Source organism: Aulonocara stuartgranti (genome assembly GCF_965226115.1).
Source record: "Aulonocara stuartgranti genome assembly, chromosome: 5".
Lineage (NCBI taxonomy): Eukaryota > Metazoa > Chordata > Actinopteri > Cichliformes > Cichlidae > Aulonocara > Aulonocara stuartgranti.
Genome location: NC_138943.1, coordinates 34468104 through 34492057, shown reverse-complemented (window position 1 = coordinate 34492057; position 23954 = coordinate 34468104). Strand labels below are relative to the sequence as shown.

The 23954-nt window shown below is 46.4% G+C and overlaps 1 long non-coding RNA gene across 1 annotated transcript in view; it reads left to right on the top strand.

Annotated features, from left to right (window-relative positions):
• The window catches only part of LOC309706796, a 29412-nt gene extending 5823 nt beyond the window's left edge, over positions 1–23589 (top strand). The window contains exon 3 of the long non-coding RNA XR_014276789.1: positions 20227–23589. This is a non-coding gene — a long non-coding RNA (uncharacterized lncRNA). The remainder of the gene's footprint in view (positions 1–20226) is intronic.
• Positions 23590–23954: the final 365 nt, after the last annotated feature.

Below are 23954 nucleotides of genomic sequence, written 5' to 3'. Positions count from 1 at the left end.
AGATCAGTGGCACTATAATGTCCTCTTAAGTAGATATCAGGCCCTTGTAGAGCAAAAATAGTATTTTGATCTAGATAACCCAAAATGTGATGTCCACATATGTGGACGCCAGGTCCTAGGAGGTTAAGAAAGCAAAAGTAGTTACGCTTACATACAGATTTAACTGGCTAATTTGTGGATTGTATAGCATCAACAGGATTGCACTGGTTTTCCCTTTGCCTTACTTACACCAGATAATTAATGGTTGCTGATTATTACACAAAATAGGACTCCACACACACACATGCAGTGATCACACCCGGCCAGCGATTTCAGCTGCGGTAATTAAAGAAGCGTTAGCAGTGAGTGAATAAAACATGCATCAATCCCTCTTCCCTTCATTCGAACCCCCTCCTCCATCTTTTTTTCACTGTCTGTTCCTTTCTGTTTCCCCCACCCTGATGTAATTCTCCGGCATCTTCCTTTCCTCCAGTTCATCTGCCCCCCCACCCACTATTATTGCGCTGCTTTCCTCATCTCCTTCCTTGTTCCTGCTCTTGCTCTTTTCTGCCCTCATTTCCTCCTTTATCATAGTCTCCCTCCTCTTACTCTTCGCCTCCTCCCATCAGACTCCAGCCTCTCCTCTCTAGCATTCCCCAGAGATGAACCAATGTGTGCAAGCTGTTGCAGCAGGAGCAGTACAGGTGTAGATAAAGCTATCGTGGTGGGGATGTGCTTGGAAACATGTCGTTTTTTGCACGCGCATACACACACACACACACCTTGTAGGCACTGCAGGTGCTGCATCAAGATAAATGAGCCGTCATTAGCCAATCAGGTCAGCCGGTGGGAGGGCGATGGAATACCGAGAAACGAGATCAGCTAGTGGAGGTCAAGCCTCTGACAGGAGGGATGTGTGTATTTATGTGTGTGTGTGCGCTGCATGGTGAAAGTGAGAAGGAGGATTCCCTGATTAGATGTGAGCAAAGTTTTCTTCTCCTCCTGCTTTTTACTGCTCAAACTTCCCCTTCCTTCCTCTGTTACTGTCTCCCCCAACCCTCCCTCTCCCCACCAGCACTGCTCTGGGAAAGTTGAGCGTTGCTGAAGATTGTTGCACTGCAATTTGACGGCCTAATTGGTATCTGCGGCCGGTTGTTTATCTCTTCATGGTGACTCGGTGCAGTGAAGGAGACAGCGATTGAGGAGGAATTTAAAAGCGTTTCAAAAGTCTTGTTTGCACCTCTGAATTTCTGCTGGAGGGAGAAGCTGATGTCATATTGTGTCTTCAAGCTCCAGGGGAAAGCCTAACTAGTTAGAGAGAAAGTCAGACTCACATATATTTTCATTAGAGCACCGTGATCTATGAGCGTGCATGTGCATGTATATGTTTGCCCTCCTAACATTTACTCTGGGGCTAATACAAATGGATTTATGCATAACGTGCTCATTCTCACAGCTAATGTGCTGCTGGGATGGAGGAAGGTAAATGATAAACCCCATGGAAAAAACCCTCTAATCTCACTTATTCTCTCCCTCTCTCTATGAATGTGTGTGTGTGTGTGTGTGTGTGTGTGTGTGTGTGTGTGTGTGTGTGTGTGTGTGTGTGTGTGTGTGTGTGTGTGTGTGTGTGTGTACGTACATGTATAAAGGGCTTTCAGGATGGCCGCTAGCTTTCTTTGATCACTAATCCTTTCTCTGGCCTGACTTTCTGTCCCTCGTTCTTTTTTTCCTCTGCCCATCTCTCCGCTCTCCTCTCATCTCCTCTCCCGCGCTCGCCTTGCCATGTCTGCATTGTGAGCAGCTTACAGGCGGCTATCTAGGACAGGGTGCCCTCTCTCTGTCTGTTTCTGACTCAGGGTAGTTCTCCTTTTTCCCTTCACCGCTGCTTTACTATTCTCTGATTTCTCAAGCATTAAAGATGCACTCCTTTCTTTTCTTCTTAAAGCACAATACATTCTGTTTATTTAGAGTTTCTGGTCCACGGCATCATTCCTCCTGTGCTTGCTGGGTATGGTGCAATGCTTTTCCTAGCACACCTCTGAGCATAAAGTGCAGCGCAGAGCAGGTGTTTCAATGGAAAATCAAGTGCACCAAAAATGTGTGTGAGTGTTAATATGAAGCACATTTTGCTAGCTTAGTGTGAGTATTTTTATCTGTTTGGCTTATCCTACAAAGATCAGTGGAAATAAGGATCAAAATTATTTTAACCAATACAAACTGATGGAATAATATAAAAGTACAAGAAGATGAAGAAGAAAAATACAGGAAATGTTCAAATAATAACAGAAACACAGTGCACTGCAGGGTTAACAGCTACACAATTAGCCCTTAGAAGTATTATGAAATGAGAAAATTAGTGTTTTGCAGTTGTTGCCTGGGCTCTGGGAACTTTAGTAATATTATCACTATTGAAAGGTTAAAACGAGACATCCAAATACAGGCAAACAGGTTTGGTGCGTTCTAGATTAGCTTGCTACGTGCTACAAATATGAGCAAACACATTCGATGTCTGAGATCAATAGAAAGACTGCAAAAACGCCACTGTTGAGTATGGAGTAAAAATTGCATTTTCTCAGGTCAGGCCACACATCTTAATAATTTTTTGAACAAAACTACATATTTTAGTTACTCTGTTGTAAGCTAATGTCATAAGCTAATTTGCTAAGACCTTAAGTTTAGCATTTTTTGCTCTATAGAAAACTAAAGACAGGACTGGATTTTGTCCTGTTTCCTTTCAGGTCATTGCTCTAAGAAGAGATACCTTTTTGGATAAATGGTGAATTAAGGTTTTAACCAATATATATGAACTGTGAGTACTGAAAGGACAGTTTTAACACAGTTTTGGCCTGGCAAAATAAAAGCGCCCTCTTTCATTTCTCTCCATTCATTTTCCTTATCCTGAGATCACTGTGACCTTTCTGTCCTCTTTTTTTCTTGCGTTCTCTCTCACTCGCTGTCTTTCTCCTTGCTCTCAGTTTCAGGTAATCTGTCCAACCAGCTGAGGCGAGAAATCTCTTGACTGCAGCGCACACAAGCAGTCTCTCTCTGTCCCTGTTGCTCTCTCTCTCACAGTTCACAGCTCATCTAAAGCTCCTGCCAATGCTCACGGCATTATTATTCACCATGTTCATAACTTTACCGAGGAGCCCTGTGGTTGGCCAGACAGTTGTAGTGCTACCGAGACCTCGTAATCTCACTGCTCTCTGCGCGGGCCTTGTTAAGCCTTATTCTCCACTGGGAACCTGGAGGTTATAATTATCCTACCTTGAGCGGTCCGGGAGCATCTCGATTGCTCTCTGTAGTTCTGGTGTCGCTCCAAGAAAAAGGCAACAGAGACTTCTACAGAAGGCAAGTGATAGCACAGAAGCACCAGCACTGGGGACGCTAAGCTCTAAATTGTGCTGTTGGTGAGTGCTGTTTCGACACCATCTCTTACAAGAACAACAGGACACGTCCGACCACACTTAGCTTTGACAGTAGGCGTATTTTCTATTAATGTTTTGTTGCTCCATGGGTCATGCTAAATATGTACTCTCCACTTTCTGGGAATCGAGGAGTTGAACAAAGCAGCGTGAAAATTGTATAAATATACCGAAAAAACGTCTTCTTTCTTTTGTTTGATTTTCTTAAGCTCAGTTGTTCTCTTGGTCTCTCCAGTTGTTTTGGGGAGCTAACACGCTATCGCCTGAATAACAGTGTTTATTAGAACCACAAATTCATGTGTTGTAGTTCTGCAGATGGGATAACTCCCACGCACGGACACATGGAGACTTTCTCTGTTTACCATCAGCAGGTCCCACTCCTGGGAGAAACAAATTCCCTTCTTGAACACCAAAACAATGAGCACAGGAACAACACCAGTTTCCCCGGGTACGTCGCGTCTAGATAAGACCCTAATGTCGGTCAGCCTCTACCTCTAGCCACCTCTTCCATTTGAGAAGCCTGCTTTCTAGAATCATGGCAAACTGACAGACTGAAATCACTTGCAATTATCCTCAAAGTAATCTGGCATTACATTTTACCTTTTTAGTTTCAATAAAAATCACCGTATCCTTTTTTAGATAGGATAGTTGAGTCAGATGTCCCCAAATAGCTGTTAGCTATTTCCTTTTCATCACACTTTAAAACAAATGTTTAAAATGACTCATGTATAAAACATTTTTTGGGCTAACCACCATGATGTACTGTTTGCAAAGTATTTTTGAAACTTGTCATTTCCCCAGACCTCTACAATGGTGGTGCAGTGCAAAGTTGACGTAGCGCGAAGGTAGCCGCAATAATGGAAAAGACGGCAGGTTGAAGTAAGCGATCCTTTACGTGCCAGAATATATAACCTGGTTAGTATGAAACGTTGGCGTGTTTTACTGTTTTTGGATCGTTTTTGATCTCTTGATTCAAACATAGACTTAAGGCACTTCCAATGTAGAAGTTCCTTAAACCTGCTTTCTTTCTTGTGTCCAACAAGATGGTTGAAAAGGAACTAAACCTGTTGTGTCGAAAACAGATCTTGAGCTGCCTTGCTCCATGACCTCAGTAAACACTTTCCTGAGTTTATTGTCTTGGTTGGTAGTTTCAAGTCTTACCAGGTTACCAAATGCATTATGGCAGCAATTCCCAAAGTCAAGAGTGCTGTGGCCCACTTAAAAGTCCCACGGGGCCCATCCGAGCTTCACTGTAATCAAAATACAAGAGAAAGTGATGTGTTTCCTTGAAGATTTTATTTTTAAAAACATTAATCGCTAATGCTACATAGTCATATTGCAAAGTGTCAAGGCCAGTCTGTGACCCACCTGCCACTGGGACACAAACTTCAATACAAAAGCAAAAAATTATTAGCTTTTATTCACTTTTTAATGAATAAATACATTTATATAAATTAGCGCTATTAGCATTAATCTCGTTAAAATGACGTTAACACCATAATCGCATTAACGCAGCAAATCTTGATTTATCGCGGCTCGCCCCGTGTGTGGGGCTGGACGTCACTAATGCGTTAACGAGCTAACCGCGCTAATGCGTTTATGCGGTACAGCCCCACGTACGGGGCGATCCGCGATAACTCGCTAACAGAGATTTGCCACGTTAATGCGATTATGGTGTTAACATCATTTTAACGAGATTAACGCTAACAGCACTAATATAAATATGTAAGTGAATTTCTGTTGTTACTGCGGCCCACGTGCAGTAGCTTCAAGGGCCACCAAGGGGCCCCGGCCCACACTCTGGGAATCGCTGCATCATGGTTCTCATTTTTTAAATCGTAGTCCCCTGTTTGTCAAAATGGACGATGAAGCAAGACACACTTTAGGCCTCATAGCTAGAAAAGTTACTACTGTATGAACATACAGTGTGTCAGTGAGTCCACCCTCGAACTGTCGGCATAGTTTGCAGAGGTTATTCCGTGTGACTTGTAAAAACAGATATTTTATGATTCTCAATTCAGAAGTGTAAACTTATCCTGTAGAAATGATGGATAGGTGGAGGAGCAGGTGAAGCAGTAGGATGGGTTTTGGTGTGTATCAGGAGGCAAAGATGTGTGTGTGGAGGGATTGAGGGTGAAACACAAAGCAGTGGCCTGTGGAGAAGAAAGAGAGCTCCTCTGTGTTTAGAAGTCAATAGGCTCTTTGTTCACTGATCCTGGGACACAGTTAGCCATGAGACACACTGACACTTCATACACACCATAATGTACCTGCGGACACACACATGCAATTTAAATACCTAAGCCCGAAAAGGCATTCCTCCATTTTCAAAGTAGCTGCTTTCCAGGTTTTAATCTGTCTACATACATATGCCACCCTTTATCGCTCAGCCCTCAGCTTTGGTGTCTTTATGTTGAAACTACAGAGAAAACCATTACCTTGACTTTTTCTTTCACTTATCTGGGAGGGGGGATGCGGGGAGGGGTCAGTGGGTTTTTCTTCTTTTTTTTAACGAAAACTGGACAGAGGACATTTTGTGTGAGAACAAGAGAAAGAGGGTTGGGAAACAGAGAAGGGGGCAGGGCTGCAGGTACAGGTAAAAGCTTTGTGCAGGTACCAGAACCGAATACGTGAATTCAGATGGAAAAGAGAGCAGGAGGCGCTCTGTATGTTGGAGTCAGTCGCACAAAATGGCAGGAATTGGTTCTTCTGTGGCTTCACGGTGACCTGGAAAAGTGCATAATTGTAAGTATACATAAAAAATCTTCAGGTATTTCTCTAATTTTGTGTTATCTCTTGAGCTGTAAAAGAGGAACTCGTGACTTTCAGGAGCTATATTGTGTTTCTTCCTAGTTGTGCAACCGCGACTCATTTCGGGCAAATATTCAGAAACAAGAAGATGTTTCCTTTTAAATGAAGTCTCGCGCATTCAGTTTGGCATTGCATTTTTTCTGTTATAGCTATTTGGTTTTTATGAAAAGGGGATAAGGACATTGATCTAATTACACTTAACCTTAGATGGGTTGCCTGTGACCCGGTGAACCCCAAGAGGTTAATAATGTGTAAAACTTTCGATGAAACGAGTGCTGTGGAATTCAGGGTTTTTTTGGCCATTGCCGAGTAGAGCTTCTGGTTCTTGCACCAGTGAGAGCAGGTAAGGCGCTTGATGGGAAATGTTCTGGATGGGAGGTTTCTCGGTGGCTACTTATTTTCCATGAGAAGAAGTCAGGCACGTGTCAGCACGAATCACGCTCACACACAAGGTTCCTGCTTTGTATGTATGTGTGTATGTGTCCGAAGGCAGGCCCGATATAAATAATGGATAAAGGTCTAATAAGTTTTCTGTGTTATGTCTCTGGGCTGTTGACCATTGGGATCAGCATTACGATTCCGTCACTCAAACTGTGGCACAACACTCAGCTTATCTGTGTTTTACGCACACAAATGCACACACACGTCCACGCCAACACTCCCACACGTCTGCGTACGCGCTCGCAAACACTGATCGCTTTATCTCATTGTCCAAACAAGAAGATAACAAATAAACCACATTGTCTGTTTCCACAGAGGATCTCGATAAGACACAAATCAGCTTACGCACACAGACAAACGGACATACGCGTAAATATCTACAAACAGCGCACACAAGGAAGCGGTGCGAGTTTTCACAGGGAATGACGGTGGTAAAAAAAACGGATTAAAACAAGGATGGATGACTTTGACATTAATCCCACCTGTTTCAAACTCTTTCTGAGTGACCCTTTTGCTCCATTTTCAAGCCCTGATACCTTTATCTCTCATTTCTTCTTATCTTTCCGGCACGTCTTTGCAGCCCTCTGACTTTCCTATTCCCATGCCTGTTGATACAGCAGGCTGCTGAAAAAAGAGGGGATTCCCCTTCAGTCTGAAAAGTAGCTCTTTGTTCACCAAACAAGGTACCACATACTTTAGATGTGATTGAGGTTATTAGCTGAATGAGTATATACTATTCTGCTGATCGCAGTAGTAAATATCAGAGAAATAATCTGACACTGATCTTTTCCAAGCACTTTTTTTTTGGCACATTAGCTACTTTTTCACATATACAAGACTACAGCTAACAGCAAGTTAGCATGGCTTAGCATAAAAAAACGTACATCACAAAAACTGATACCTCTGAAACTCTGAAGGGTTCCAAAGATTTAATGCAATCCTTTTTTGTCCTTTTATGTCAAGGCAGGTGTAAATAATTATTCTATTATGTATTCAGGTATCCTCATTCATTCGTATTCAGTGAGGCCCATCTCATAAGTACCTTCTTCTGCATCCCCTGACTGAACTGCAGCCAAGGCCTGGCTCAATAGATCGGCTTCAGCTGTATTTCTGCCATACAGCAGGTACCATAAAAACTGTGGGAACAGGCACTAGTTGGAAACAGCGCCATAAAAAATGGTTGCACACACTAAACGTCATGTATAGAGAAATTATGCAGTTGAGTTGGATAATCTGAAAGAATTCATAAAAAAATAACAGTCAACTTACCAAAGCTGCTCAAAGACAGACCGAGCTGTGAGCAGAACTGAAGGTGAGAGAGAGTTTCAGCTATAAAGGCTGTGCTCGTGACGCTTGTGCCACAGCTCGTGATGCTGGCGGTAGAGCAGGTCACATACCAGTTAGATCAGCGGCCCCCAACCTTTTTTGCGCCACAAGCCGATTTAATGTCAGACAATATTTTCGCTGTGTAACACGTTGTGTAACTTTATTAGCAGCGTCCGCCTGAAATGCGGCAACAACATTGAGAGTAACATCCTCCTCTCTGCCCCTTAATGCTCTCTGGTCACTATGGTAACGCGTAAATATTTCTTTCAAAATAAGACGCACAACTACAACACGGGAAAAGACCCAGGGAAACCGAGTTAACGATAAAAACCCTGAAAACCATAAATTTCACACCTGAGTCTCAAGTCTCGCGGCCTGGTACCAAACGACTCACGGACCAGTACCGGTCGCCCGGGGGTTGGGGACCGCTGAGTTAGATCAATTATCAGATGGTGGGACATCTGGTGGTTCGACCCCTGGCTGCTCCAATCTGCATGCCAATGTGTCCTTGAGCAAGATGATACTGAACCCCAAGTTGCTCTCACATCCAAGTGTTAATGTTACACAGAAAGCAGTTAGGCATAGAAAAAGGTTCTTGTATGAATGAATGAATGAGGCGGTTTGTTTGAAGTGCTGTAAGTGCTCAAGTAGAGTAGAAAAGCACTATATAAGAAGCAGTCTATTTACCATATAGGACGACTATTAAATCTGAATTTAAAACATTCGCCTGAATGTAGGGCTGCCACGATTAGTCGACTAGTCACGATTACGTCGACTATCGAAATCGTCGACGACTGATTTAATAGTCGACGCGTCGTTTGAAGCTTTGTAAGATCACAAAAAACGCAGGGATAAGTAGTAGGATTTAAGAGTGTAATAACGGACTGAAACAGAAGATGGCAGCACTGCACGTACAAGGATGCCAGCTGCCGTTAAACCCCGAAGAAGAAGAAGCTGTGTCCCAGAATTCATAGCGCAGCCCAGCTCAGTTTCCAACAATGGCGGCAGCTAGTAAGTTTTAATATTACTCTTATTATTCTTTCTGGGTCACAAAATAAACGTTTAGCATATTGTCAGGCTTGAATGTAGCTGTGTAAACCTCAAATATCTGCTCAGTTTATCAGGACATCACATATTTTCAAAAGCGCTCCGACGTTTTCGGAGACGTCTGTTACCCACTAGCTCGATAGCTAGCCGGGGGCTAGGCTCACTAGAGCCGTGAGAACACCGGACTCCCGGCAAATCGTTTTCAAACCCACCGCTGTCTTTCGCTACTCAGGTTAAACATATATATAAGTCACTTAGATAACTTAAAAATGTTATTGTTTGGCTTTTTTTAGTATTTTATTTGTTCCTGAGTAAATCGGTTAGGCTGAGATTAAAGTTATAATTTTTACACAGCTGAGTAAACGTCAAGTAGACAGCTGATTATCAGAAGTGTGAGATGCTCGAGAATATACTCCAGTGTCCTGTTATATTTTAGATAGCAAGGAGTTTATTAAACTTCACCGAAACAATCTGCAAATTTCATTAAAATTTAATAAACTATCATCTTGTCTTTATTTTTAATTAGCACCTTAAACACTTAAAGCTGTAAGCTAATGATAGTTATATAAGAGCAGATGCATGTTGGTGCAATAAGCTGTACGTTTTACGTCCAATGGATGCACGATCTGATTAGTCGACTATTAAAATAATCGTTTGTGGCAGCCCTACCTGAATGAGATTGTGAGAAACAAAGAATAATAAAATTTTTGAAGATTAATAAATAAATTGCATTTTGTGGAAGACAACCATTTCAGCGCCTGGGACACCTCATGACATCCAAAAATACTAATATATGAAACCTTCTTACTAACCTTCTCATCATCTGCTGTAAGCCAGACCCTGACTTGTTCTCCCAGCATCTGGTATTGTTCCTGGTCAGCCTTTACAAGCAACACTAAATATCTCTGTTAACTTCAAAAGTTACTTCTAGTTAGAGCTGACTAAGCCAACGAACTATTTAGTTGTAGGGATACTTGGGCATATTACTGCCTTGTAATCAATAATTTACGAGTGAAACTTTTATCAGAGCGTTAAATAATTCAAATTCATCGCCGATCTACTTTTTTCACTAACAAAAGCTTACGCTCTAACCCTTGTTTGTTTCCCACGACGGCTGGTTCATGCACAGTGCCATGCTGTACTTTATGTGCATATTTGTGGACGCACGTGGGCTATTTTTTTATGCTACCCTCCCTCTCCCTTGCTCTCTGTTAACGTTGACTCATCCATTTTCAGCCAGTTAATAATTCAGAGGGTCTGCAGGCTGTATTTTCATCTATCTCATCTCTACACTTGCCTGTGAAAGAACCTCTAGAAATTACGCATCGCCAAACAAGACGGTGACTCCGATGGCTGGCAGCGTGGCTGGAGATAGAGAGAGACGGCGAGCCGGATGAGTGGGAGAAGAAGAAGAAGCAAAAGGAAAACAGGGGAGAGTGAGTGGAGAAGGCCAGGAGTGGGGGATTGGAGGATACATGGGAGACAAGAAGGATACGCAGTGGTGATGGGTGTCTCAGCACTGCTGTAAATCCTCTGCAGGGCCTTGTAAGCTGTCAGACAAGCTGAGGGTGTTAAAGGCATGTAGTGAGAGAGCTGCACACACAGACACACACACACTGCGCGTGCATCATTGTGTGGAAAGAAAAGTTTACTCTTGCTACCAGCGTGATGGCTCGCTGCTGTGTTTTATGGCTTTCTATTCCTATGTGATTTTCTCTGGCATGTCACATAGGGTCTAAAGCCATTGGGTACAGAGTGGGAGATCTGCAGACAAGGATTAGATGGATATATGGGATGGCAGTAAAGGGATAAAAGAAGAGCTCATGGAGGTTTAATAGTATATAGTACACACAAATGCATGCGCGCACACACACACACACTGCATATGGCCCGAGGCGTTTTTGTCTCTGCTCTCAGGCAGCCCAGAGCCCAGCTCAGCTAATTGCCCCCATATGAGACAGGTTGAATCAATCCTTAAACCACACACACACTCAAGCACACGCGTGAATGCAGACACTTCATGTTCCATCTGTGCTTGTGTTTTTGTCACCCACTCACTCCCTCTTGCACAGCGCACACACACACACACACGCACTCCCCAGCCAGGCCTGCTGGTGCTGCTGACTCAGGTTGGTATTTAATGAAGCTCTTAGTTTCACCTCGCGTCTCCTAATCTCAGAGCTCATTTGTGATTGGCTGCTCGAACACTGGCGAAAAATGTTAACGCTTGGAGTTTAGTGAGCCTTAAGACATGCGTGTGTATGTGTGTGTGTGCGTCTGTCTGTCCATCTGTTTGCGTGAGAGGGAGCCAGAGATGGAGACAGAGTTGCGCAGGGAGAGAGTAACTGAAGCGCAGACATGGAGAAATGTTGAAAAATATGAGAAGTGTAGCAGTAAAATGAGTTTTTCTCCTTGCTGAGTGACAGCGCTCAATAGACTGTGTGTGTGTGTGTGTGTGTGTGTGTGTGTGTGTGTGTGTGTAATGACCTACTGACTGAACCCCTGTAACTTTATCTACATGGAGTTTTTTCTTGCTTAATGGGCTGAACATGGTTTTCCGTTGGCGGTGTGTTGGCAGATCGTAGGGAGCTTTGGACCGTCTACCTGCAGGGAGCGTCTGTTACCAGATGGAGGCAATGTCCTAAGTATGTGTTAAACTGGTCTCTGGGCTACTGTTGCATGTGCTGCTGTTGGTCGCTCAGCCAGCCGTGGAGAAGAGCAAAGTCCTAACATTCAAAAAACTTAATGTCTGTCAAAAACCGCTGTCTGTGCTTTTCAAACTCTGGTTTTGATCTCATTCCTGATGAATTCCATGCACGAGAGCACGTTTGTGTAGACTGAAAATCTCTCTCTGTAGGCAAATACCTATGCAAATATACAGCAGCAGCATAAAACAAGTATAAGGCACTGCAAATATGTGGAGACAACCACATGCAGATATCTACACAGTCACACACGCTGCCTATTGTGATTTACTGAAATAACATCACTTGCACATCTGTACACCTTTACCATATAAGTGACGATAAATCTCAAAAGATTAAGAAGTTAATCAGTGTTTTTGCAGGTAAGATCATTTAGTTTTGGTCACACAGGAACTTCCATCAGTCGATTGGCTGTATCTCTTTCGTTTTGTAGAGTGAGTGTTCGCAGACTACAGCCAGTGCCGACCCCTAACCTCAACCCCTACCACTTGACAAGAAAAAAAGGCTCTTGTATGCTTAAAAAAAGGGGGTGATTTTTGTTAGTCTCTCGTCTTTCATCCATAATATCAGAGTCATGGCTGGTACACTGGACAAATTTACGACATTTATTTTTTTTGAACCAAGCTCGATTTTTGTTTGGATCCAAATAAACAGATCTGACCAGTCAGACCACTCGTAGCTTAAAATAAACCAGTCGTGAATATAAAATGATATGGAAATGGTTAAATATCTTTTAGATCAAATATTACCTTAGACACACAGCTGCTCCGGGTCAGTCAGCTCTCTGATATTATTTCGCTGCCTCCTCAGATGGGGTCCCAACTCTGCCAACAAGAGTTCAACCTGCCCCACTGATATCCTGAAATATGTATGAAAGTGCTCGTGATACAGCTTCATCTCCTGGATCAATCCATGAAACTCTCTCTGTTGCTGCTCCCTTGTCTCAAGAATGGGATGGGTTAGGAATCTGTTTCTTCCTCATCTTATTTGGAAACATTGGGACCATCTCATCATCTCTTGATGCCGTCTTAAATTTTTTTCTACGCTGCGTTTTTTGTTGTTGTTGTTGTTGTTTTTTAAAGACAGATTTTCCACACACAAACATTGATAAATACTACAGGTTTTAAATGTAACCTCAACAAAAATGTGACTACAAAAAATTAACACAAACATAAAGGATCACTTTGATATTCTACGGTCAACTCAAGGTGCTTTATATTGTAAGGTAAAGAACCTACAATAATACAAAGAAAACCCCAACAATAAGAAGACCCTCTATGAACAAGCACCTTGGCGACAGTGGGAAGGAAAAACTCCCATATAACAGGAAGTAACCAGGCATAGGGAGGGACGCCCATCTGCCACAACCAGTTGGGGTTGAGGGGAGGAAAACCGAGTCAGAACATACATATACGTTCCATAATAACTAATGATAAATACAGAGTAGTGTATAAAGACATAAATGGCACATTACAAACACTGAAAGTGTTAAAGTGTACATTATCTTGTGAAACCCTCATTTGAACGTTCGGGCCTAAAGCTTACACCAGCTGACACTCGCTAAGAGGCGGCGTGCACCCTCAACAAATCAGCAGTCCATCCGCAAAGATATGTGTCAGTTTGTATCAGGTGGTTTTGAAACAGATTCACCAACATCAGTGTTTATGAACCAACGCACCTGCTTATTGGGACATAGACTTGCTGTGTTTTAAAATACTCTAGGGTTGGGCACCTTGCCCTCACAGTAGCCTAGCTATTGCTGATTGATTTTTGGCAGCCTTAATGAAAAAAGATGAAGTTCTAGACTACCACCAGAAAAAAACACACCAAATGTAGTCAGCAAGAGCTGCCAAATAGATCAATAAACACATACATACAAAAAAATAACCCAATTTGAAAAAATAACCCAAGTTTCTATGCATAAAAGATACCTAGAAGAATGAAATGACAATAATTATCCCCGTGTTTATTACTGGCTTCGACGAAGGTGTAAAAAAATATAATATGATCAAAACTGTAAATTTTGGTTGAAATAACTAACCTGAACAGTGAGTCAGTGAAAACAACTTTAATGAACATGGTTCAGAAATTGTCAAGTACAGCTGCAGCAAATTTGATGCACCAGCCATAGTTACTGAGTAAGTGATGGCCTTTGGTGAATATGCAGTGCTTGACAGGAGTTTTGATCAGCTGTTCCTGGTCCCAGTTCAAGGACAGGGAGAACATCAACAACAATCTTCTACTTTTCTATTCCAGTGTGAATGCACACAGTATGAAAACAGTATTTCTGTGGGAGTTAAACAGTAAATACAGGCCAATGTAACACATGTTCTCCATGTGAGCGGGACCTTTCAAATGCCCATTCTTTGCCCTGATCTAAGTTATCATCAGTTATGAACCTGACACTAACCCTAATCCTTACTGTTTGCCATCATGTCATTTTTTAAAAAAAATGTTCTTCCAAGTGTTTGCTTGTCAGACTCATGACACTGACCAGCATCATCTTCCCAATGGTTTCTTTATTAATGGCAACACACCGTCTCCTCAAAACAGGAGACCAGACTGAGATCGCCTTCCTTTTCCTTCAGTTGTATGAGGGTAATGAGTTGCCAGGGTTTTTTTTAAACTTACTGATATAGTGGATGCCAACTGAATGTTGCGTTCTCTCCACTGAAAGCCTGTCCAAGGTTCACACTTGTTTTACATTCACTCATTAGCTCAGTCCTGACTCCAGTGTCTTAGAGAGAAGCAGAAAAGCACTCTTTCTATATCCCCTCATTGCCAAGACTTCAGAGAACAATTAAAAGAACACAAACATGTGTAGGGTTAGTGTCAGACATCACTGGTGACGCCCTGGACCACACACGGCCTGATTTAGAAGTGGAAAAATACTTTTGGGACTAGCATCTTATTCTGCTCAGTAATGTGGTAGCTGTAGCGACTTCTATTTAAAATTAACTGTACGTTAATGTTGGTAAGTATTTTCACTGTAGAGATTTCATGTATTGAAATAGAAAGATTGTCAGTGATGAACCTGTATGCCATCATATCAATATTTTATAGGAGCACCTAATTTTATACATTTAAAAAAATGTTCTTCCAACAGTTAACAGGCAGAGAACAAAGAACTGTAAAACTCATGTTTTTTAATTGAAGATAAAGTATCTGAATTTCGGGAATGGGACCATGCCTCCAAACACGCTCCTTCCGGTTCCCATCTATATATGTTCCCCAGTTCAGAATCAGAATCAGAATACTTTATTAATCCCGAAGGAAATTAGGCTTCTACAAGCTGTTCCTTCTCATTTACGTGTCCCACCCTCCCTCCACCTTTCAGTTCTTTAACTTCTTCACTTCTGTCATGGTCCTGGGCCATGTGGGCCCAGTATTCTTAGTTTCCATGTATTTTTGTATTTCGTTCCTTATTTAGACCGTGTTTTCTGAGTTGCCCTGTTGTGTTGTTCCCTAAGTGTTTTCCCTTCATGGCTTTTACCCCCTGTGTGCCCCTCTGTGTATCTGTGAGCCCTCGTCTCTCCTTATGTTTTATTCCATGTTTCCCCTGCCCTTTATGTCTAAGTTCTCCCCGTGCTCTCTCCCCCCTGTGTGCCCTCTATATATTTATGAGCCCTCGTCTCCCTTTGTGGTTGTTTCATGTTTCCCCAGCCTGTTATGTCTGTGTTTTCCCCGTGCTCTCTCTCCTCCTGTCTGAACCTCTGTGCCTGTACCCGTCAGTGTTATGTTCACTCCGCCCTGTCTCGTTATGGTTATCTGTGTCACCTGTGTTCCCCGTGTGTTCCCACTTTCCTCGTTAACCCTCTGTGTATTTCTGTCTGCGTCTTCCTCTGTTCGGCGTCGCGTTCTCCCTCATGCCGTGTGTGGTTCTCCCCGTGTCTTCCGGTATATGTTACTTTAGCTTTTCCCAGTTTAGTGTAGTTTTGTATTGCCTTTTGTATCATCGTTATTGTTTATCACTTATCAGCAATAAAGCTGCATTTTGAGTTTATCCCCCGTGTGTGTGAGTTTGCAATTTGGGTCCTCATCCTGCCTGCCACACGGCCGAAACATGACAGAAGAACGCGACCACAACATGGACCCAGCAGTTCACAACCCCTCCGCGGACCTCCAGTACGATCTGACCATGTCAGACCCAGCGGACAGTTCGGACGAGATTGGGGAGGAGCTGCAACGGCTCTGCCGGCTCATGACGCGCATCTGTGGGTGCACGGACCCCAGAGTGGTGTCCACCGGGTTGGCGGCCATTGACGCAATCCTTCAGCAAGCGCCACAGCTCCGGCGGTTTCCCCAGCTTTTTGAGGCGTTCGACTCTCTGGCCCCCCTGAAGGAGGAGCTTCGCGCTCGCACGCTGGCCCAGAGGGTGTTAAACGCCGCCTCCGCACCTACGACTCCGACCCGCAAACGGTTGTCGTTGCCGCTGCCTCGCGAGCCGGAGGCAGTCAGAGTTGGGACTCTGAGGCTCACCGCTGCACCGCCATCAACTCACAGTTCGTCTCCGCCACTGTCAAGCTACATAGCCCAGCGCACCGAGATGGTGGAGGCCACAGATTTCGACGATGATGAGCGACAGCAGGTATTGCTAGCCTTACGGGAGGACGAGCTTCGTTGGAAGCCCTGGCTCATTTCAGAGGAGGAACTCACACCTGTTGCCCCGCCTCGGACCAGCCGCTCGCCCTCCCCACACTGCTCAGACTTTACTTCGCCTGCCTCTTTTCTGGCAAGGATGTGGGCGGACGACGAGGAGATCGCCGCCACACCACCCTCTGCTTCGGTGGCTCCAGCATCCATCGTACACACTTCCAGAAAGAACCGGCGTCAGCGCCGCCGTCGCGCACTGCTACGTCCTGTCTCGCCCTCCACGAAGCGTTCCGCGGACGCTGTGGGGGTCCTGGACGCCGATCACGAGGGGCAGCAGCACGCCGCAGGCGCACAGCTAGTGGAAGAGTTCGGGAGGGAGCCGTGGCTCGCTCCTGATCATGACGAGCGCTCTTTCCGGGGGACTCGACTGGCTCTTGGGGGTCCCCGGAGTTGCCAGGGACTTCCACCGCTCACCCCGCCCGCTTCCACGGATAGAAAGAAGCGGCACTCTCGCCGCCGGCACCCTGAGCCTGCCATTTCTCGGACAGTTTTTTCTGAGCCTGCTCCTTTTCCTGCTCGTGTTTCTCCTCCCAGGTCAGTTCAGTTAGCTCCCTCGCAGCCACCCTCAGTTCAGTTAGCTCCCTCGCAGCCACCCTCAGTTCAGTTAGCTCCCTCGCAGCCACCCTCAGTTCAGTTAGCTCCCTCGCAGCCACCCTCAGTTCAGTTAGCTCCCTCGCAGCCACCCTCAGTTCACTTAGCTCCCTCGCAGCCACCCTCAGTTCACTTAGCTCCCTCGCAGCCACCCTCAGTGCAGTCTCCAGTGCCGCCCGTAGCGCAGGCCCCAGTAGCTCCTGTAGCCCAGTCCCCGATAGCAGTACGGTCCGCTGGTCAGCTTCACATTCAGCCAGGGGTCTCAAATCTCTCTGGCTCTGCATCAGCTCCTGCTGGGAGCTCGGATGAGCTCATCCAGGACTCCGCGGCTCCCACGCCGCCATCTACCTCGTCAGCTGGAGGGTCCGAGGGGCCCGTTCAGCAACCTTCCTCGTCAGCTGGGGGTTCTGGAGAACCGCACCAGCCTCATGCCACGTCAGCTGGAGGGTCCGAGGGGCCCGTTCAGCCTCCTGTCTCCGCTGGAGGGTCCGAGGGGCCCGTTCAGCCTCCTGTCTCCGCTGGAGGGTCCGAGGGGCCCGTTCAGCCTCCTGTCTCCGCTGGAGGGTCCGAGGGGCCCGTTCAGCCTCACGCCGCATCAGCTGGAGGGCCCGAGGAGCCTGTCCAGCCGCCATCTGCGACCGCCTCGTCATCACCTGGCCCGGCTACATCCGCCTGTGCTTCTGCTACGCCTGGCCCGGCCTCAGCCTCTGCAACCTCGCCTGGCCCGGCCTCCGAGCCTTCGTCTGCCGCAGCCTCCTCTTCAGAGCCTTCGTCTGCTCCAGCATCCTCATCAGCTGCTTCGTCTGGTCCAGCATCCTCATCAGCTGCCTCGTCTGGTCCAGCATCCTCATCAGCTGCCTCGTCTGGTCCAGCATCCTCATCAGCTGCCTCGTCTGGTCCAGCATCCTCATCAGCTGCCTCGTCTGGTCCAGCCTCAGAGCCTTCGTCAGCTGCAGCCTCAGAGCCTTCGTCAGCTGCAGCCTCAGAGCCTTCGTCAGCTGCAGCCTCAGAGCCTTCGTCAGCTGCAGCCTCAGAGCCTTCGTCAGCTGCAGCCTCAGAGCCTTCGCCCGCTGCAGCCGCCTCAGAGCCTTCGTCCGCTGCAGCAGCCTCAGAGCCTTCGCCCGCTGCAGCCGCCTCAGAGCCTTCGTCCGCTGCAGCAGCCTCAGAGCCTTCGTCAGCTGCAGCAGCCTCCGAGCCTTCGTCAGCTGCAGCAGCCTCCGAGCCTTCGTCAGCTGCAGCAGCCTCCGAGCCTTCGTCAGCTGCAGCAGCCTCCGAGCCTTCGTCAGCTGCAGCAGCCTCCGAGCCTTCGTCAGCTGCAGCAGCCTCCGAGCCTTCGTCAGCTGCAGCAGCCTCCGAGCCTTCGTCAGCTGCAGCAGCCTCCGAGCCTTCGTCAGCTGCAGCAGCCTCAGAGCCTTCGTCAGCTGCAGCAGCCTCAGAGCCTTCAGCCTGTGCTTCGTCTGGTCCTGTGCCCACCGGGCCATGGCCAGCACGCCTGACACTGGAGAGCCGCCGCTGCCTTCCGCGCGGCCGGCCCCCTGAACTGCTCCGTTGTCTCCTCCGCCGCCGCCGCTGCTTTCCGCGCGGCCGGCCCCCTGAACTGCTCCGTCGTCTCCTTCGCCGCCGCCGCTGCCTTCCGCACGGCCGGCCTCCGGACCAGCTCTGCCACCTGTGCTACCCGCCTGGTCGGCCCCCCGACCGTGTGACCCGTGAACTCTTGTGCCTGTGGGCTCTGGGTCGGCCCCCTGAACTTTATTTTGACTATGGTCATGTGCTCCTGTGTTTTCTGTTGTTTGTTTTGTTTCCCGTTCTGGTCCCTCCGTCCTGGTCCCCCGCCTCCCGCCCTGGGTGGGTTGTTTTCTGTTTTTGTTTTTGTTTCTCGGGTTTGGGCTGTCGGGAGCCAGCCCTTTAGGGGGGGGTGATGTCATGGTCCTGGGCCATGTGGGCCCAGTATTCTTAGTTTCCATGTATTTTTGTATTTCGTTCCTTATTTAGACCGTGTTTTCTGAGTTGCCCTGTTGTGTTGTTCCCTAAGTGTTTTCCCTTCATGGCTTTTACCCCCTGTGTGCCCCTCTGTGTATCTGTGAGCCCTCGTCTCTCCTTATGTTTTATTCCATGTTTCCCCTGCCCTTTATGTCTAAGTTCTCCCCGTGCTCTCTCCCCCCTGTGTGCCCTCTATATATTTATGAGCCCTCGTCTCCCTTTGTGGTTGTTTCATGTTTCCCCAGCCTGTTATGTCTGTGTTTTCCCCGTGCTCTCTCTCCTCCTGTCTGAACCTCTGTGCCTGTACCCGTCAGTGTTATGTTCACTCCGCCCTGTCTCGTTATGGTTATCTGTGTCACCTGTGTTCCCCGTGTGTTCCCACTTTCCTCGTTAACCCTCTGTGTATTTCTGTCTGCGTCTTCCTCTGTTCGGCGTCGCGTTCTCCCTCATGCCGTGTGTGGTTCTCCCCGTGTCTTCCGGTATATGTTACTTTAGCTTTTCCCAGTTTAGTGTAGTTTTGTATTGCCTTTTGTATCATCGTTATTGTTTATCACTTATCAGCAATAAAGCTGCATTTTGAGTTTATCCCCCGTGTGTGTGAGTTTGCAATTTGGGTCCTCATCCTGCCTGCCACACGGCCGAAACATGACAACTTCTATTTAGTACATTGGGATCTGCCGGGTCTGGGAGCCACCGCCAGCCCCCTTCGAGGCCTTCCCCAAACCGCAGCTCAATTCACGTCCAAGCCATTCACCTTTATCTACTAAAATGCTGTCAAACCTAAAATGAGGATGTGGGCCCAGCGAGTGAAAATGCTTTTTGATTAGGGTCAGGTTCAAAGATAGAGTTGGGATTGTTTCCGATGATAACTTTGACCTCTGAGGGTTAAGAGCTTACAGGTCTGTGCAGAGCCTTTAGATTCATGTTGATTACAGTGAAATTTAATTTAGTTGGGGAGGCTCTCCCCATTTGTGTTCCAAGCATAAAAAGGATGCTAATCACTGAAGCATTTATTGTTTTAGATGGTACCTCTGCTTAAAGAGTCCACTGCACATAAAGAAATGGCCACTAGCTTAATCTTTGCTAAGTTCCATCCAGAAAACTGGCTTTGCCTGAAACGTGCATGAAAGGGAAGCAGCTTCTTCTATTGCAGATATCCATGTTTGTTCCAAGCAAAAGTCCTTATCATGAGCACTAGATGAAAGAGGACTGTTTTAATGCTTTACCTATTCTTCTCTCTCTCCCCCTCTTCCCTCTGTGTCCATTCACAGGTTCACGTAGATGCGGTGCATCAGATAGGACATGCCCTTCACCTGCGCCTGCTTCTGTGGCCTTAATGGCTTCTGCCGCAGACGGAGGAAGAAGAAAAGTGATCAAGTGGAGGATGAGGAGTGTGAAGAGGTAGAGCAATGGAGGGATCAGGAGACACAGGTGTGACAGCATTGCTGTCAGCCCAGCTGTCTTCGCCTTTTCTGTGGGATTTATCCCTAATGGACCGAAATGTGTGGCCTGGGTTATCACTGCTCAGGACAGCCTCCACTGTCTGGTATGCTGCCTGGCGACATTATAACAGAGATGGTAAAGGGGGTTCAACGAGCACAGGCTTTTATTTAAAGTTAAAAAAAAGGAAAGAAAGAAAAGGTGCTTTCGAATCAGGTACTGTATTTTTCCCAGAGTATCGGTGACTAACACTTCTTCTTTTGTACTTTTTAACCTGGCTAAACTCAACAAGCACAAGGCTGTCTTGAGCCACGCTCTTCAAGTTGAAAATAAAAGCCTGCGAACTCCTCGCTCATGCCCATTACACATCCCTGCAGCACTCTCATTTCTCCCTTGGCAGCTGACTGAGAACTTTGCTTTTGCTGATGTGATTCCAAAAAAAGAGAAAAAAATCTTATCTGTTTGATTAATTTCTTGCCATAGCTGGCGTTCCTCACAAGGTGCGAAGAGGCGATGGACTCTAGAAATCCATTATTTTTCTGAGTCGCACTCCTCACCGCTCCTCCGCGGGGGCTGAATTAGAGCCAAAGCTCGACTGAGCTCTGCACCTCCTCACCTACCTGCTTATGTCAGATCAACTTAGTGAAAACTTCAGCTGAGTGAGAAAGTGTGCAGTAATTTCCAGAGTCACCCATGGAGGGCCGGAGCCCATCTCGGCTTTGCACGCTGCGCTGGGCTCCATCTAAAGCCAAGCAGCTGTCCAATCAGCAGCTTAGCTGGAGTGTGAAGATAGGAGTCAGGGGTCAGAGTGAGCAGCGGAGTTTGGGAGAAGTCCTTCCGCTTACGGCGTAGCATCTCTGTCTCATTAACAGGCAGACGAGTAATTACAAACACACGCACACATGGATGCAGACCCATCAATTAATGTCCCCCATTGGGAGAGGAGTGTCTGTCCGTAAATGCCGTTGCGGTGCTCTTCCAGCTGTCACCTGTTTGAGTGTAGGACTCTGCGAGTGTTGTGTGTGTGTCTGTGCTTCTTCTTGGCTGCAACAATAGCTTTTCAAAGCTGAAACAAGTGGTTAAGATATCTGTTCAGCCACTACAGTACAGCCTTTCCAGAATGCACATGGAGACACAAAGACAAAAGACACACACACACACAGGTCTCATTAGCATGTGTGATTATGCATGGCACGTCCAGTCAGGCAGTGGAGATGTAATTAACCTTTTCCAGCAGGAAACAGATGCCTGGATGTCACACACAAACACACATGCTATGGCACACATACACACACACTGACACACACACACGTCTGCTGTCAGGGAAACAAAGCCAACGTCATGGTGTCACGGAAACAAAGCCCCAAAAGCGCCGCCTGGCACTCTGTGATAATCCCCTCACGCATATTTACATTCAGGGCTTAGAATACGCCTCAGTGCCGCCGTCTCCACCCCCTGCTGCACGCTGTTTCGCCCCCCTCCCCAACTTCTTCGCTGCCATCCTCTCTCCCCTCTCCGATCTACCTTCGGGCCTTCCACCTCATTCGCCCGAAGTCCTCCTGCTATCTCTCCCTCTGCTCCATCTTTCACTCGTCGTGTCCCGAAACTCTCTCCTTGCTCGGATTCATCTGTTTATTATCGGTGGATAGTACATGGCCTTGCATGGCAGCTCCCATAGATTAGCCCCCACCCGTCTCTCTTTCTCTGTCTGCGAATATCAGGGATTCCTTCAGGCGGGCAAAAAGCTGCTTTACGACAGATTAATGAACGGCCCTGATTGTGTCTGTTGGTGTGTGTCTACGCCTGCATGGAATAGATTGTCTGTTTACTCATTCTCCTGCTACAAGCGGCGAAATGAGACAAAGCTAAAGCCATTTCACAGTGTAGAGCACCTATTATGATTCACTGTGTTACGACGCAGCCCTAATGAGAAAGAGAGAGAATGAGAGGAGGGACGATAGCGGAGGAAGAGAGAGAAAGACGGTAATGAGAGCACGAGCTGGATGCGTGTGTGTGTGGAGGGGGGGCTAATGCTAGACAGAGCAGTCATGCTAATTGGCTACAGTGGATAACTTTCTGAGGTGGGGCATGAGAGTGTGTGCGTGTGGGGGGGAGGCAGCGAAAAGAACAGCCTGATCTGTCGGCGTTGCACTCGTTTAACTCCCTCCATTTCACCTCTTTAATGAGAGGAATATTCGCTCCAGTAATGGAGAAAGACTTTAAATTGGTAACGATTTGTTGCTCACACACACACACGCATGCACAGAGGTGGTACGATGTGGTGGTGGGGCAAGTGAGGATGGGGTGGGGGTAGGGCTGGAGGGTGAATTGGCACTGGCAACGGTGTGTGTGTGTGTGCGAGCATGTTCTCCCTCAAGCACCACAACCCCTTTATGGATCATGGCAATTTTCGGGGATTGTAACTCAAGGACAAACAGCTAAAAATAGAGGGGTGGTGCATGACTCCTGCGAGAGCGGCGAGGGGGAGGGCGGGTTGTGGGAGGTGGTGAGCGCGCGGGGACGGCGAAAACGAGTCCTGTCGCATTAGATTTGGGTCAGAAACGAGGGAAGAGCCGGCGAAGCGGAGAGTGTTACAGACGACTGGAAGATTCATCACTTGCTGCTCCCTGTACGTCTCACGCGTCTCCTTCAACACCTTGCTGCCCCTCCTCTCTGCTCCCACACATCATGCACACACCTGCAGGAGATGGAGAGGGGAGGGCGCCGGGAACAAGGACGCCCAGAGAAAGGGTGAGAAATTGGTGAGAAAAGACGGTAAACCACCGGAAAGACAAAGATGTAATATCAGGGCAGAAAAGGCAAATTTGAAATGTGGCAAAAAAAAGAGAGTGAACTTCAGTTAGGTTAGATATAATATTAATATATGTCATCCGATTCAAAGGCCCTTTGCTGCATAATGAGGTCATACATAAATTCAAATGGTGGATGATACTAGTAGGGAATGAACTCTAATGAAAGGGACTTACTTCTGAATTGCATCAGAAGCTCTGTTCCCCCAGCTTAAAGGAGAAGCTTCACACAGTAGGCTTATTTGCTCCTGTGTCAAAATGGCTAATCTTCTGTCTGCACGTTTAATTGTTAGCAAAAAGAAAAGGGCAGACTGAAGTCTTTACACGAAAGTGTCATTTCCCAAATGTCGGACTTCTGCTTTATTCTGAAGGGGAGCGAGTTAATCTTTAAAATGAGACTTCTGAACCACATTATTTAAGTTCCATTTGAAAACACGAATCACCAAAAATCGATCGCCCCAAAGATATTTTCATTGTTGGGCATTTGGATACAACCCAAGATTTGTCTTAGTTGGTTTGCGACTACTTACAAATCATGAGTAGGTGCAGTGTCACGTATATACTGTATATATATATATTGCAGATATAGTCCAAACATATGTGTCCGCATTTCCAGCAGCTTAAGGAAATGACATGATGTTGCAGATGTTACAGGGGTTTGTGGTGGGGTTAGCTGTACAGCATGATTATTATAGCAGGGTTAGCAAACTCAACCACAGACTTTATATAAAAGATGGATATCACCAATT